The 13,890-nt window shown below is 33.5% G+C and overlaps 1 protein-coding gene across 1 annotated transcript in view; it reads left to right on the top strand.

Moving 5' to 3' along the window:
• Positions 1-13,890, top strand: part of Fs (Follistatin) — a 278,287-nt gene that overhangs the window by 180,563 nt on the left and 83,834 nt on the right. The gene's annotated exons all lie outside the window — the stretch shown is intronic.

Here is a 13,890-nt window from a genome sequence, read left to right as displayed (position 1 = left end):
GACGATGTTTTCCGGATTACATAAGAGAAGGATCAGGAAATAAATTTGGAGGGCATTGGAATTAAATCGAAGTATAGGTCATGAAATGATTTATGCGATTTTTGTTACTAAATCAGTAAAACAACATAATTTTGACAACATCGTTTCTTAACTCTTTTAGTTTCTTATATTCTTTTTGGCCATCTTTGATCTTCTATCCTTTGTACGTGCCTAAAACAATTCCAATTGTTTTCTGGTTATTCTATTTATTATGGACTAGTGATTCTGCCAGTCGCATACCATGCGACTGGATCCAATCAATTGCTATCTACAGTCACTACAGTCTGTCCCAAACCTTCTTTCAGTGCGTCACTAATTTTGACGTCATATAGGATTTTAAGAATGTCGAGAATTATTGCATGACATTTTAATTAAATTTGACAGTTGCAGGATCGTAATCCCTCTTTTTCTAATTGAAAATAATTTAATAATTTTAATATTAGTCTTTGTTCTTTCTCGATATCTCTCGGCATGTTTAAAATATTTTTATGACAATAAATACACAATTAAATTTTCGCTGTAAAATGTCGCTATTTATGCGCATCATTGATTGGATATCTATTTAGCGTATTCTAAACTCCAACTAATTATACATCCGTAAGTAGAATTAGCTTTACGATAAATAATTTTCTAAGTTCTATGTATAATAATCACAGACTCATGATACTATGAATAACAAGATAGGATCTTCCCGTAGCACAAAATCGGTCGTGTTCGCGCATGCCGTCATTGGAGAGCAGAATTTGAATTCTTGTTAAAGTTAAATGGGATTTTTATGCATTCTGTGATGAAATTATTCGATTAGCAAAAGAATAATATTAAAAAAAGGTTTAATAATTACAATAATCGTACACAAAAGGATATCTCCAAACTATTTATTAAAGATTATTTATTGACACATACAAAAAACTGACATTACGAACGTGCAGCTCTCCAATTACGTCACGACTTATGCGCAACATCTTATCTTCTTAATCATAGTATCATGCACAGACTCACGTTTTTTTCTGTCACTTCTAACTTAATGTGTTAGAGAGAATTCGATCAACTATGACTCACTGAAAGAAGGGTTTGGGACGAACTATACACTCAAACTTTTCTCAGACGCATATCAGAAGTATAAGGGTCGCTTGGGCTAGATGGTCAAAGTTAAGTTCTGTCAAATGTGGGTAAGCAAGTAAATATAAACTAACATACAGCTTTGAATTAATTTGCTTGATAAATTTTATCTTAAAATTACAGCAAGCAATATTTTTGGCAATTTTGCGAAAAAATTAATCGTATTATTCTTCTTCTTCTTCCTTCTTGTATGTAAGCTTTAAAGCCTGTTTCTTATTCAATATTGGCCTAATAAATCGTTTAAATTATCGCAACACCTTTCTCTTGGTCTGCCAATACTTCTACGTCCATTTGGTGACTTATCTCGTACTATTCGTACTATCCTATTCTCTGCCATTCTACTAATGTGTTCGTTCCACTCTTGTTTCCATTTCGTCACCCATTCATTTATGTCTTCTATATTGCATGCTCTTCTTTTGTTTTCGCTTCTCTCCCTATCCAACAGACTTTTCCCTGATATTCTTCGTAGTATTTTTCATCTCTGTTGTTTCTAGTAGTCGTCTCGTTTTAGATGGGTCAGATCTTGTGTCGGCGGGTAAAAAACTATGTCCGCGTACTGCGAAATACAATAAAATCCTTTGGATTGATGTTTTTTGATGATATGTTTCCAAACAATCAATCAGTGTTCTCAGAACAATATTATTTTTCTTTTAAGAAACACAACCACCGCTAAACAACCTTAGTACAGAATGTCCCTAAAAATTAGCTCTTTTCAAATAGTTAAAGAGAGCCGATGATATTTCCATACTGTCTTTTCCTGCCTGCTTCTCTGTCCAAGTGTAAAACATGTGGTTTAAGTTTTAAGATCAGAAAAACAAAAGGTATAAAACCAAAGTTGTCTCGCGTAATAAGCTTCTTGAATTAGACTTTTCGGTTGTGGCTGAATGTGTTGAAGATCAAAGTAAAGGTTTGAAACAGATTGAGAAACATTGTTCTTCTTGAATGAATTCGCTTTTCAACTATTAGCTGCGCCGTTCAGAAGACTGTGCTGTTGCGCTTTTAATTTATTCTTTAAAAAGGCAGCACAGCACGTATTGTAAGTATCGAAGGCAGCTGACTTAAAACTTATGTTAATAGTTTACTTAGTTTACTAATACTTAACTCAATACTCAGATATAATCTTAGTCACCTCCTCTTTTCCCTTCAACAGCAGATCCAAAATGCACTTTTGGTTATGTTTTTATTGTAGTTTCTTCAATACCAATAACAGTGCAAAAAGCTTTAAATATACAAAAGTTTTAGCACCAGAGACAGTTGAAAAAAAGTATTGTATTGAGTAGGTGGACCTAGGTCTATGTCTTTTGATTTGTGTGTTATGAATCAGACTGGCAATTATATTGTCTTGTCTTTTCGTATCTGGAATTTTATAACTCTTTTTTGAAAACTCTTCTTTGAAAGTGCTGATGTAAATAGGCCTTATTTTTACGTACGTGAAACGTTTATTTTTGTGCTTAAACGGTGCAAAAACAAGGGCTCTTTTAGGAGCTACATACTTGGTAATTTGTTCACTTTTCCTTTTTCCTCCTGTAACTCTTCTTTTTCTAGTCCCTTTATTTCCTTCACCAATACTTACACTTACATCTGCCCCATCCATTATTCTTTAAATAATAAAGTAATTACTAATTGTTTTTAAATACTTTAACAATAAACCCTCACATAACCTTAAATTTGTAAGTCTCACTGGGTCAGCTGAGTGGCAGTTGCAGAGCTCCTGTTACTTGGGAAATAAGTTGGATAGCATGGACCAGTATAGTGGAAATAAGTTGTTTTGCATGTAAAGGTGGTTTTTAACATGCTTTTACCATGGGTAATAATTTTTTTTGCATAATTCAGATAAAATAAACCACTTTGGCTGACAGCAAACAGAACAATGCCTTGGCACATCTAACTTAACTTTGATTTTTGTGTGACTTAAGTCTGTTTGCATCTTATCTCCTTATGCATGTTTTCTGAAAAAAATGCATATTTTTGGTAAATTAGTGCATATTTTTAACCTTTTTTGCATATATGTCTAAATCTAATCATATCATAACAACTTTAATTAACTAAAGGTCCATACTAAGACATATTTTACTAAGTCACTTAGTGTTCAACCATTTGTTAAGTTCTAATGGTTGTATCTATTTAAGTCTTGTTATATTATTCTGCGTATTAAGATTTCTGGAGGCTTTGATTTTGGTTTTGTCGAGTTTCTTTTGACGGGACTCGCAAATTCAGCAACTAATGCTGTTATCATATGAATGTTTCGGCCATGGTGAAGATCACTGCTCCTGTTATAATACTCAAATGTTATGTAACAAGGTAGAGTCAACAAAAATTTTAAAACTTGTTTTAGACGTTGTATCACTTAATATTGATTTTGTGGCCAACTTGCGTTGAAGACGCAAAATCTTATGCGGAATATTATGATAAATAAGACAGATATCGCTTAATAAAACTTGTTCGTTAGCAATGTAACCAAGACATTTTTCTGATATTTATTTCGGCATCTAAATCTGAATGCGTATCAAAGTACAAACTGTTTTGGGGACAAAATTATTCAAATAATTTAATTTCATTTGTCTGAAAACAAAATGAAAAGAAGAGAGATATAGACTTTCACAACATAAATTTACTATGTTTTAACTTGGTTCAGATTTTGGACTCGCAATTTTAAAAATAAAAATGCATATCTAAAAATGTTTCTGCATTAAATGAGGAACAATTGACCACCACACGCATATTCAACGTCGATGAGACTGGCTGCTCAACTGTACAACGGCAATGACAGAAAATATTAGCCAAGAAAGAAAAACTTCAGATTTGGAGCATTTCTAGTGGAGAGAGGGGGGAAATACTACTGTGGTTTGTTGTGCTAGTGCAGCAGGGCAGTTTGTACCACCTATGATAATTTTTAAGAGGAAACGTTGTCAAGAAGAACTTTCATTAGGTGCTCCGCATGGCAGCATTGTCCAGCATTGTCATTATTATCGGTACTGAATATATCAGTAGCGATCTTTTTGTTACATGGCTTAATCATTTCATTAAAACAGTTAAGCTAAGCCCTGAGACTCCTGTTTTGTTATTGTTGGACGGCCACAGCACCCACAGTAAAAACCTAAAAGCTCTACAAATTGCCAGGGATAATGGAATTAGGTTATTGCAGTTACCAAGTCACACTTCACACAGACTTCAACCGTCAGATATTGGATTCGTCAGAGCCTTTCAAAATGTTTATGGACAATGCATTTTAAAATGGTTGCGGAATAACGTGGGTCGAACTGTATCAATGTTTCAGGTTTCTGGGATAATTGGAGAGGCTTATGAGCTTGCTGCAACAGTGAGAAATGCACACAACGCTTTTCGTACTAGTGGCATTTGGCCTATAGATGAAAATGTTTTTAAAGAAACTGATTTTGCAGCTTCAATGATGTTTGACAATCCATCAAACTTTAACCATGAATTCTAACAGGAAGGATACTCTTCTAAAGGAGACAATATTCCATTGGCAGAACGAACGGAAAGAGCAGCATCAACTATCCTAAATACTACTTCAGTTCAGGATATTTCACCGTTACCTATAAAGAAATCAAAATCATCGAAAGTTTGCCGCACCCAGGATGCAGTTGAATTGACTAGTTCCCCGTACAAAAACGAACGTGAAGCACGAGATAGGGCATCTAAATTAAAATCGGTTAAAACTTTTTTAAAATTGTCAAAAATTGGTTGTGAAAAAAAGGAAGCAAAATTAGGTGTAGCTAAATCTGACGGCTGGTATTGTAAAGATAAGTAATGATCCAATATATTAAATTTGTATTAAATTTAAAATTTTGATTCATGCAATGTATCGCTAAGAACTAAGATATTTTATTATTCAAATTGTAAAACTTAAGATTGAAATTCATAATATTACATGGCAATACAGATTTTGTACATTTAGGTTAAGTTTATCAGTTACAAAAGGTTAAATATTAGTTTATGTTGTGTTAATATATATTCTTTAACGTGTTCCTCATGTTTAAATATAGATAGGTTTTAACATCGGTCCAATTTAGGGCGCTAATGGTCCAATTAAAGATGCCCATGTCCCAAATTAGACTTTTGTTTATATTTTGTTCACTTGAAAAATAAAATATTATAAACTACCACGTATCTATTATTAGTGATTTTTTGGAATAAACGGTATTTAGTAAATGATTTGTATGATTAAATTTTGAAATATTTATTAACATATGTAATAACAACAGATATTTGGAGATTTGGATAAGTGGTCCAAATTGGGAAACCTTTCCCTACTTAGAGAAAAAATTGTATAAAATAAAAGTAGCTGAAAATTAGACAGTTTATCCATTTCCGAAATTATTTTGAACGTATGTTTTTTCACCCCCACGAAGGGGTGTAGGGGTAAGGGGATCCTAAATCCAAATTTTTAAGCAAACCCGTCGCGACCAGAAAAATACACTTCAAAACGGTCATTTACTGAACTTTATAAGTTAATACGGTGAACTGTTCTTAGTCATTTTTACTGGTATTAAATACCAAAGAACACGTTTTTGGGCGCCAAGTAAAATTTTACGGTTTTCTATCATCGTATTTTTTATTAACAAAATATAATGAAATATATGATTATCCCAAGACATTTTTACAACTTTTCTGCTTAATTCCCTGATTTATAGTCCTTTTAGTATAAAACATTTTAAAAATCATTTTATGGCTTTAGAAACAATTTTTCACAAAGATAGAAACTATAGACACAAACAACACGAGTTATGTCAAATGATTTTTTCATCAAACGAAAAAAATTAATAATTTAAATACCTTGGTAAATTCCATTATGGAGTTCTCCTTGTTCATTGGGGAGCTTAAATATGTGAATTTGTCCACTACTTCAAAACTGGAGTTATTAAGAAGAAATTGGTGACCGACGATTCTAGGTCTGTTGTTTGGTGTTGATGTTATAATTTTGGTTTTTTCCTCATTTATTTGGAGGTCCATATTTTTTTAGTCATTTGGTAAGGCGGTGTAAATTTCTTCTAGCTTGCCTGTAGTGTGAGCAATTATAGTTAGATCATCTGCCTACGCCATAATTTATGATGATGTATTAAATATGTTTCCTCTGTTGTCTATTTTGGTATCTCTTCTTCTTCTTAACGTGCCCCATCCCTAAGGACATTGGCGATCATCATAGTTCATTTGACTCTATCTGCAGCCGTTCTGAAAAGTTCTACTGACATTTTCCCACTCCATAGTCTCAGATTCTTCAGCCAGGACGTGCATCTTCTCCCCGGTCCTCTTTTGGCTTTCACCTTCCCCTGTATGACAAGCCGCATCAATTGGTATTTCTCGTTTCTTAGTATGTGACCAAAGTAGCTCATTTTTCTTTTCTTTATAGTGTTGAGTATTTCTTTATCTTTTTTCATTCTTCGTAGCGTTTTCGCATTTGTTATGTGTTGTGTCTAAGATATTTTCCACATTCATTCCACATACATTCTTCGGTTACACCACATTTCAAAGTTAATGAGTTTTTTCTCTGTCGCCTCTGTAATTGTCCAGACCTCAACCCCATACAACAGGACAGAGAACACGTAGCATCTCAATACTCTAGTTCTAATTTCGATGTTGAGTTTTTCATTGCATAATATTGCTTTCATTTGATTAAAAGCACTTCTATCCATTTAGTTCCATTCCATTCTTCATTTAGTTTGCAACCTAAGTACTGATATCTGTGCACCCTGCCTAAAAGTTTTCCTTTAGCATGAATACTGTCTTCCTTAATCTTGTTCTTAATTACCACCATGATTTTTGTTTTATTTGTATTCAGTGCCATTCCATACCTTTTGCAGTATTGGGTAATGCGATCAACCAAGATCTGTAGTCCTTCTCTGCTGTCCGCAAGGAGTATTGTGTCATCTGCGTGTCTAAAATTATTCAGAAGTGCTTCGTTAACAAATATGCCTTCATTTACGTCTTCTAATGCCTCTAAAACTATTCTTCTGAATACATATTAAAAAGTAAAGGGGAAAGCACACATCCTTGTCTTATTCCACGATTTATAAGTATTTCTTTCAATTTTTGTTGGTCTATTCGTATTATGGCTTTCTGATATCGGTATAGATTGGCAATGATTCTCACGTCTTCGTTATCTAATTCTGTGTTCTGCAGTATTTTTGCCATTCTTCGGTGTTGTACTTTGTCGAAAGCTTTTTCGAAGTCGACTATACATATGAATAAGTCGCAATTGACATCTCGACATCGTTCGATTAGTGTTTGTGCAGTAAATAATGCTTCTCTGGTGCCAAACCCTTTTCTGAATCCCAATTGGTTTTCAGCTATTCTATTATCTAACTTTTTATAGATACGTTCGTGTATCACTCGTAAGAACACTTTTAGAATATGGTTCATCAAGCTAATTGTCCTGTGCTCTTCACACTTTATGACTTGCGTTTGATTTTTTTGGGTATTGGAATAAATATTGATATTAACCATTCTTTCGGCATCTCTCCCGTATAATAAATGTAGTTAAATAATTCTATTAGTGTGTCCATATGATTTTTTGTTAATATTCTTAAGATTTCTGTTGGTATTTCATCTGGTCCCATGGCCTTCTCATTTTTTATAGGTTTTAACGCTTTCTCAATTTTGTCTTTGGTAATGGGTGGCCCATTTCTTCCTCTTGGTTCAACGACCTTGAACGACAACTTGAAAATAGTCTTAGTGAATAGACATCCATTAAGTTGGTAATAGTTTACTTCAGACCACATAGCTAGAAGAACAGGGACCATATAACTATTAGTAGTAGAAGAAAGGGTAGAAGGCAACAGACCAAGAGAAAGATCTCCAACACGTTGGGCAGACTAAATGAAGACTCTGGTGGAAGATCCCTACATGAAGCCATCCATATGGCGCACAGGATCGCAGTTAATGGAAACAGCAAGCTAATAATATTTAGAATGTCACCACGCCCTGACAAGAACTCAAGGAATGAGGAGGACGAGGTTGGACAAGTGTCTATCATCTATAAGTATATGAACGATTTGGATATTCGTTAAGCCGCCGGATAAGGTCAAATTCATCATATGTATTTTTTTTGTAGAAAACATGTTTTCGGCAACCATGTTCTTAACGGTTGGAGAGTTAACTGCTCGGTTTCCAGTGTAACCGAATTGTGATGTTTGTGGAATTAAATTTGATGTTTTTGTGGATACTATGTTTATTAATGTGGGATAGATATATTTCCTCGATTCAGATTTTGCATTTAGTTTTACGTTTTATATCCTAATGTCATTTTTGGGTCAACTGTCATATTATGTGCTTTTCAATTAATTGTAGAATTGGTCATTTTCCTCCTTTTTTTTTGTCCCCTGTTGATCTGATCCTGATCTAATCCTTAAGTAGCTCATTCGTGGACTTATTGGTATAAAAATCTATAACCAAGTGCTTGACTTTGTTATTACCTATAAAGGATTTCCCAGATTAATGTCTTGTTCTGTGGCAACTACAGTATATATCGTATTCGTTAATTACGCTGTAGCCTAACCATTGTACTTTTTGTAGGCAGTAATGTAAACCTTATATTATGTTAATATGTCGCATAATTTGTAAATGGTTTAAGGTACGTAAAGTATACGAAGGCTCCGAGCGATGAGAGTCTTTCATGCGCTATCAGGAACTGGATTTAAAAAAAAAACAAATTTTTACGATAAAAAAAGGGTGAACAGGGAAAAGGAAGAGGAAGCCTCCTTACTAACAGCCTGTGTATAAATGAAGGTAGTTCTTTAAAAGTATTACTCGACCTTACAACGGCTATTTCGCTTCCGGAGCACTGGATGACAGAGGAGGGTCTGTTTTAGCAGGTAGGCGTTCGGTAGGTGAATCCAGGTCGTCGTCGAGAGTTCCGTCCAGTTCTTTTAACTATCTTTGGATTTCGTGCCAATGAGTTTTGACAAGTTCCTACGTTAAACTCCTAACTCGGAGGTCCAGGGAAGTTTCTGTTATAGATACCATACCTTAGCCAAAGAGGTCCAGATTTAAGACTTAACATTTAAGATAAGCTACTAATATCATGATCTATTTGCTATGCATTTACCTTCGAAACCAAACAATTAGTTCAGTTTCCTATAATAGTTTTAAAATAAAATACAGAGCATATTTCTTATATTCGTCTCAAGTTTAGCTCAAGGTCCTCAAGATGACATACATAAAAAAGGAGAGATAGTTTTGGTTAGAAATAGTATTAGGAATATTTGAGGACGCTAGATCTTTATTTTAGATTATTTTAAGCCTCTTCAAGAAATGGATTTAGAATTAAACTATTTTGGAAAAATTAATTACATACGCTGAAGTGGCAAGGCAAGAAAGGATAGACAAAGGGAGGCAGAGTGTCTTATTTTGGGTTAATACCAGGATGTTGTGTTGAAGAGCTTCTTTTGGGGACAGTCTATTTGGTTAATTCTAGTTACAAATTGAATTCAGAATGCTGTTACCGTGTTTTGTTGGGCATTTATAATCTACCAGTGGTACTCAATAGCAGGAGAGGCAGTAGGATGAAGTCTGGATGGTGTAACCATTTATTACGTAGTAGCTATCGATATCATGATTTGTTACAACACGTTTCTGCGAGTGTCTTATAATTATTTAATTATATGTCTTTCTTTTAAAATAAGAAGCCAAATTTATCTTCTTCTTCTTCCTCTTTATAAGCAATTCTTCTTGTTTATTGGAGGATTAATACCTCTATGGAAGTTTGTCACTCCATCTTTTGCGCAGTCGTCCGACACTTCTTCTGCCTATTGGTGACTTATCTCTTGCTATTTTGACAAAATGGGTCTCCTTCATTCTGCTTATGTGGTTATTCCATCCTTTTCTTCTATTTTGTGTCCATTCATTTATACGCTGTGCGTTACATTTTCTTCTAATGTCTTCACTTCTCTTTCGATCTCTCAGCGTATTTCCTGTAATTCTTCTCAGTACTCTCATCTCTGCCATTTCTAGTATCCTTTGCGTTGTGTCGGGTCTTGTTTCTGAGGCATATGTCATTATTGGTGTTACACTGGCTTTATATATTCTTGACTTCATCTCAGTGTTAATGTGTCGTGTTTCGCCATATAGTGTTATCAAGGCATCCTGCCAGTCTATTTGCTTTTTTTTTAATTTATTAGATTTAATAAAAAGTGGAATATTATTTTTATAATTTTATCATTACTAATTATATAATACAGTGTGTCCACGGATGAGATGTCCAACAATTGAAAAAAAGAAAAATATTGCAAATTGTTGAAATATATGTATGATAGATATTTTTAAATTATTGCTCAAACAAAAATATAATAAAAAAATAATAAGTAAAATATCAAATCAGGCAGCAATATATTAGCTAATATTTCAAAGTAGTTAAAATGTTTTTAGAATACTAAATAAATATTTGTAATCACCTAATTTTGAAGCACTGCAACCCCGATTGTTTTGGACGTGAAACTTTTCGTGGCCCTCTGTAAATGTACCTGTATGTGCGTATTTACGTCTGTGGGTAAGTACACATTTCGGAAAATAAAAAAATAATATCGGCGTTCAATGGCCTCTCTTCTCAGCCGGCCACAATTGACCACAAGATCCCGTCTGGAAAGCTTTCCATGTGATGATTTGCATTCGCATATACGGAGTGAATCGAAATTCAATTAAAATTACTATAGATAATCTACTTTATAAAATTCTAGTAATTAGCGTGGAGTAAATTTTAAAGAGACACCCATCAAATCATGAACAATAATTTTCAAACTTCCAGAGAATATTTACGTAACAATTCATATATTTTAAATGCGAAAACTTGTTTCTATTTTTCTATATTTATCTTCCAAGAAGATGTCAATAATTTATTGTACTAAAATATCTAAAAAATTCGAAATAGTGTTAAATAGTGTAAAAAACTTATTTTTAATAACATTAGCTAGTATCCATGGATATTATTACTTATTATAATCTAATATAAACGTATATATATATATATATATATATATATATATATATATATATATATATATATATACTCAGCTGCAAAATTAGTGTCCATTTCTAATAACATACAAATGAACAACTCCCTGTTTACCCCAGAGCGAGCCACATAATATGCTTCTCTCCCGTACTTTCCACAAATCACGAATATTCTCACTAAACTCTTCAATAACTTACCAGTTAAAGCCTTAAAAACATCATAACTCTAGTGTAAAGTTATTTTCGAAGACCAAAACTCGATTTTTCCTTTTAGAACAAAGTAATGTTGTCTATCGTATACCCTGTGCAGAGTGCAACTCCTGCTATACTAGCTTAAACACCGGCTCCCTTCAAGGTCAAACCGTTTTATGTCTGCACAACATGACATTTTAACCAAACACTTAATCGACTTCACAAACGTCAAAATACTTTGAAAACAACAAAATTATCATCACATCAAGAGATTCGTCCTAGAAATGTGCCAAACTCTAAAACATCTATCAGCCCTAAATAAAAAACCTAACATTGATAACTTGAGCCAAATAATACTCTCTCGTTCATTTTTATACAAATAGTCAAAACTTCGATCGATTTTTCAAATCCTTCAGTATCGAATAAACTATTTCACGAACCCCATACATGCTATCTTTAACGCCATTTTGACAACCGAGCAGCTCTCAACGTCATCGACCTCTCATGTGGGAATGAAATAGACACGCTCATTGCATGATGTTCTAGCTAATCAACAGAAAATTCCAAATGTAAACACGTAGTTTCGTTTTGTCTATGCATGATATCAAACAACATAGTCCAATGAAGCCGTCTGTTAAATTTTAATCACCAGACAATTAAGTAATGAACAGTTCTTCCTTAAGTCGTTTGTTTTTAATGTTAAGCAACCATACAGTTTTGATAACATCTAAAGAACCTAAAGAATCTAAAGAGCTCTTCCGGTCCGAAGGTGATAGGAAGTTTAAACTGTCTGGTCCAAACAGCTAACTGCAGGTCATGTTCATCCTCAGTCAATTCTTGATCTTCCAGCCATCCTGCATGTTTGAAGAAATGTTTTATCGTATTGCTCGTCACCTCGTTCCAGGATTTATAATTATTAGTATAGCGTCAAGGACGTTTAGTTTGAGATCGTCATCGCTCTTAACTAATTCCATTAAAAGTCTTCTGTAATGGCTTTTCAAACTCTTGATAATACTTTGTGAACAAAGTTCAATATTTTGAAGGTTGCACGGTACAGAATGAGTAGGACAATTGTCTACATGAAGAAGAATTTTTCCCCTTAAGCTCGACATCCCTTTCTTATCGCTTCTTCAAAATTTCGGAAGTCATCCATGCATTCTTGTTTGCTGTGTAGGTCGCGGGTAGATTTTTGATATTTTAAAGTCAACGTTGGTATTTTGACTTTCCTATCGCTAACAATTTTTTCTTCACTAAACCTGCCATGTTAGCGACCACTAAAACCATAATGAGTTCCTTGGAGAGCTTTCCACCAACGCACTTTGCCGATTTAAATTTTAAAGTTCTATTTGGTATCATTCTAAAAAACAATCTAGTCTCGTCAGCATTTAAAATGTCGTCGGACGCATATCGTGCCTTCACTCTAGGCCACACGTTGTCTAGCCAATCATGCGTTAGATTTTTGTTAACATCGTGAGAGTCTTCGCTGATTTTCCCGTAGTTGATCTTGTGCCACAGCTTCCACTTTCTCAGTCAATTCCAAGCTCAGTTGCAAAAAACTCAGCTTTTGTCGTGACCACAGGCCGAGAAAGTGGAATATGGTTCATATTATCTGGTTCGATCTAAGTCTTTATGCTGGGAAGCCACTTTTTTCTGTCCTCCCATATCGTAGCCACAGTTTACTGAGGCAGTCCCGTACGGCGAACGACATCCGATTGTTTTTCACCTTTCTCTATTGCCCGAGTTATCTTTTTTATTATAACCTTATTTATAACTTTTCTTTCACCGAGAGCACTATATATATATATATATATATATATATATATATATATATATATATATATATATATATATATATATATATATAACTTGAACCTTTTTGAACTTGTTGGTGTCCACTATATCGGACGACGGATTATTTTGTACTGTTATTTAGTCATCATCTGGAAGAACTACCAATTTATGTACTTAATATTATTTATTTTATTTATATTCTGACATACGATACACTATAAAACATTTCGGAATTTCCTGAAATATTTAAATCTTTTCGGAATAGTAACGCTCGACTGCGAACAGTAGCGGCGACATCAAAAATACCGCATTACACTAAATTTGAGATTTAATAAGGTGTAATAAAGTTGGATTATAAATTTGTAAAAATAAAACTTTGAATATTTAAATTATTATCCTAAAAATAATTAATAACGTAATAAATCTTAATTAAACAACCATAATTATTAAGTGTGTATAAAATTATACGAGAGGTTTCTAGTAGAATTTTGGAAAGAAATAAAAAAATAGTTACTTTTTTCAACATTTACAATCATACAAACTTAAAATTTAAAGAAGTGGGTAAGAAATCTACAAAGCAACTGTTCATAAAATATTTAAAACACACCTCGATATGTATGTTCATGCAATAAATCTTTAAAACCGCCGAATAAAACACTGAAAACTTTTGTTTTCAACACTTCCACTTCCACATGTACTATAATGATCCTGAAAAGCCTAATATTTCACCTAAGCCATATTACTTAGCCATAACAGAAAGTTTTTATCATTGTTTTGAAGAAA

The sequence above is a fragment of the Diabrotica undecimpunctata genome, chromosome 8, assembly GCF_040954645.1.
Source record: "Diabrotica undecimpunctata isolate CICGRU chromosome 8, icDiaUnde3, whole genome shotgun sequence".
Lineage (NCBI taxonomy): Eukaryota > Metazoa > Arthropoda > Insecta > Coleoptera > Chrysomelidae > Diabrotica > Diabrotica undecimpunctata.
This window is presented reverse-complemented; position numbering and strand designations above follow the sequence as displayed.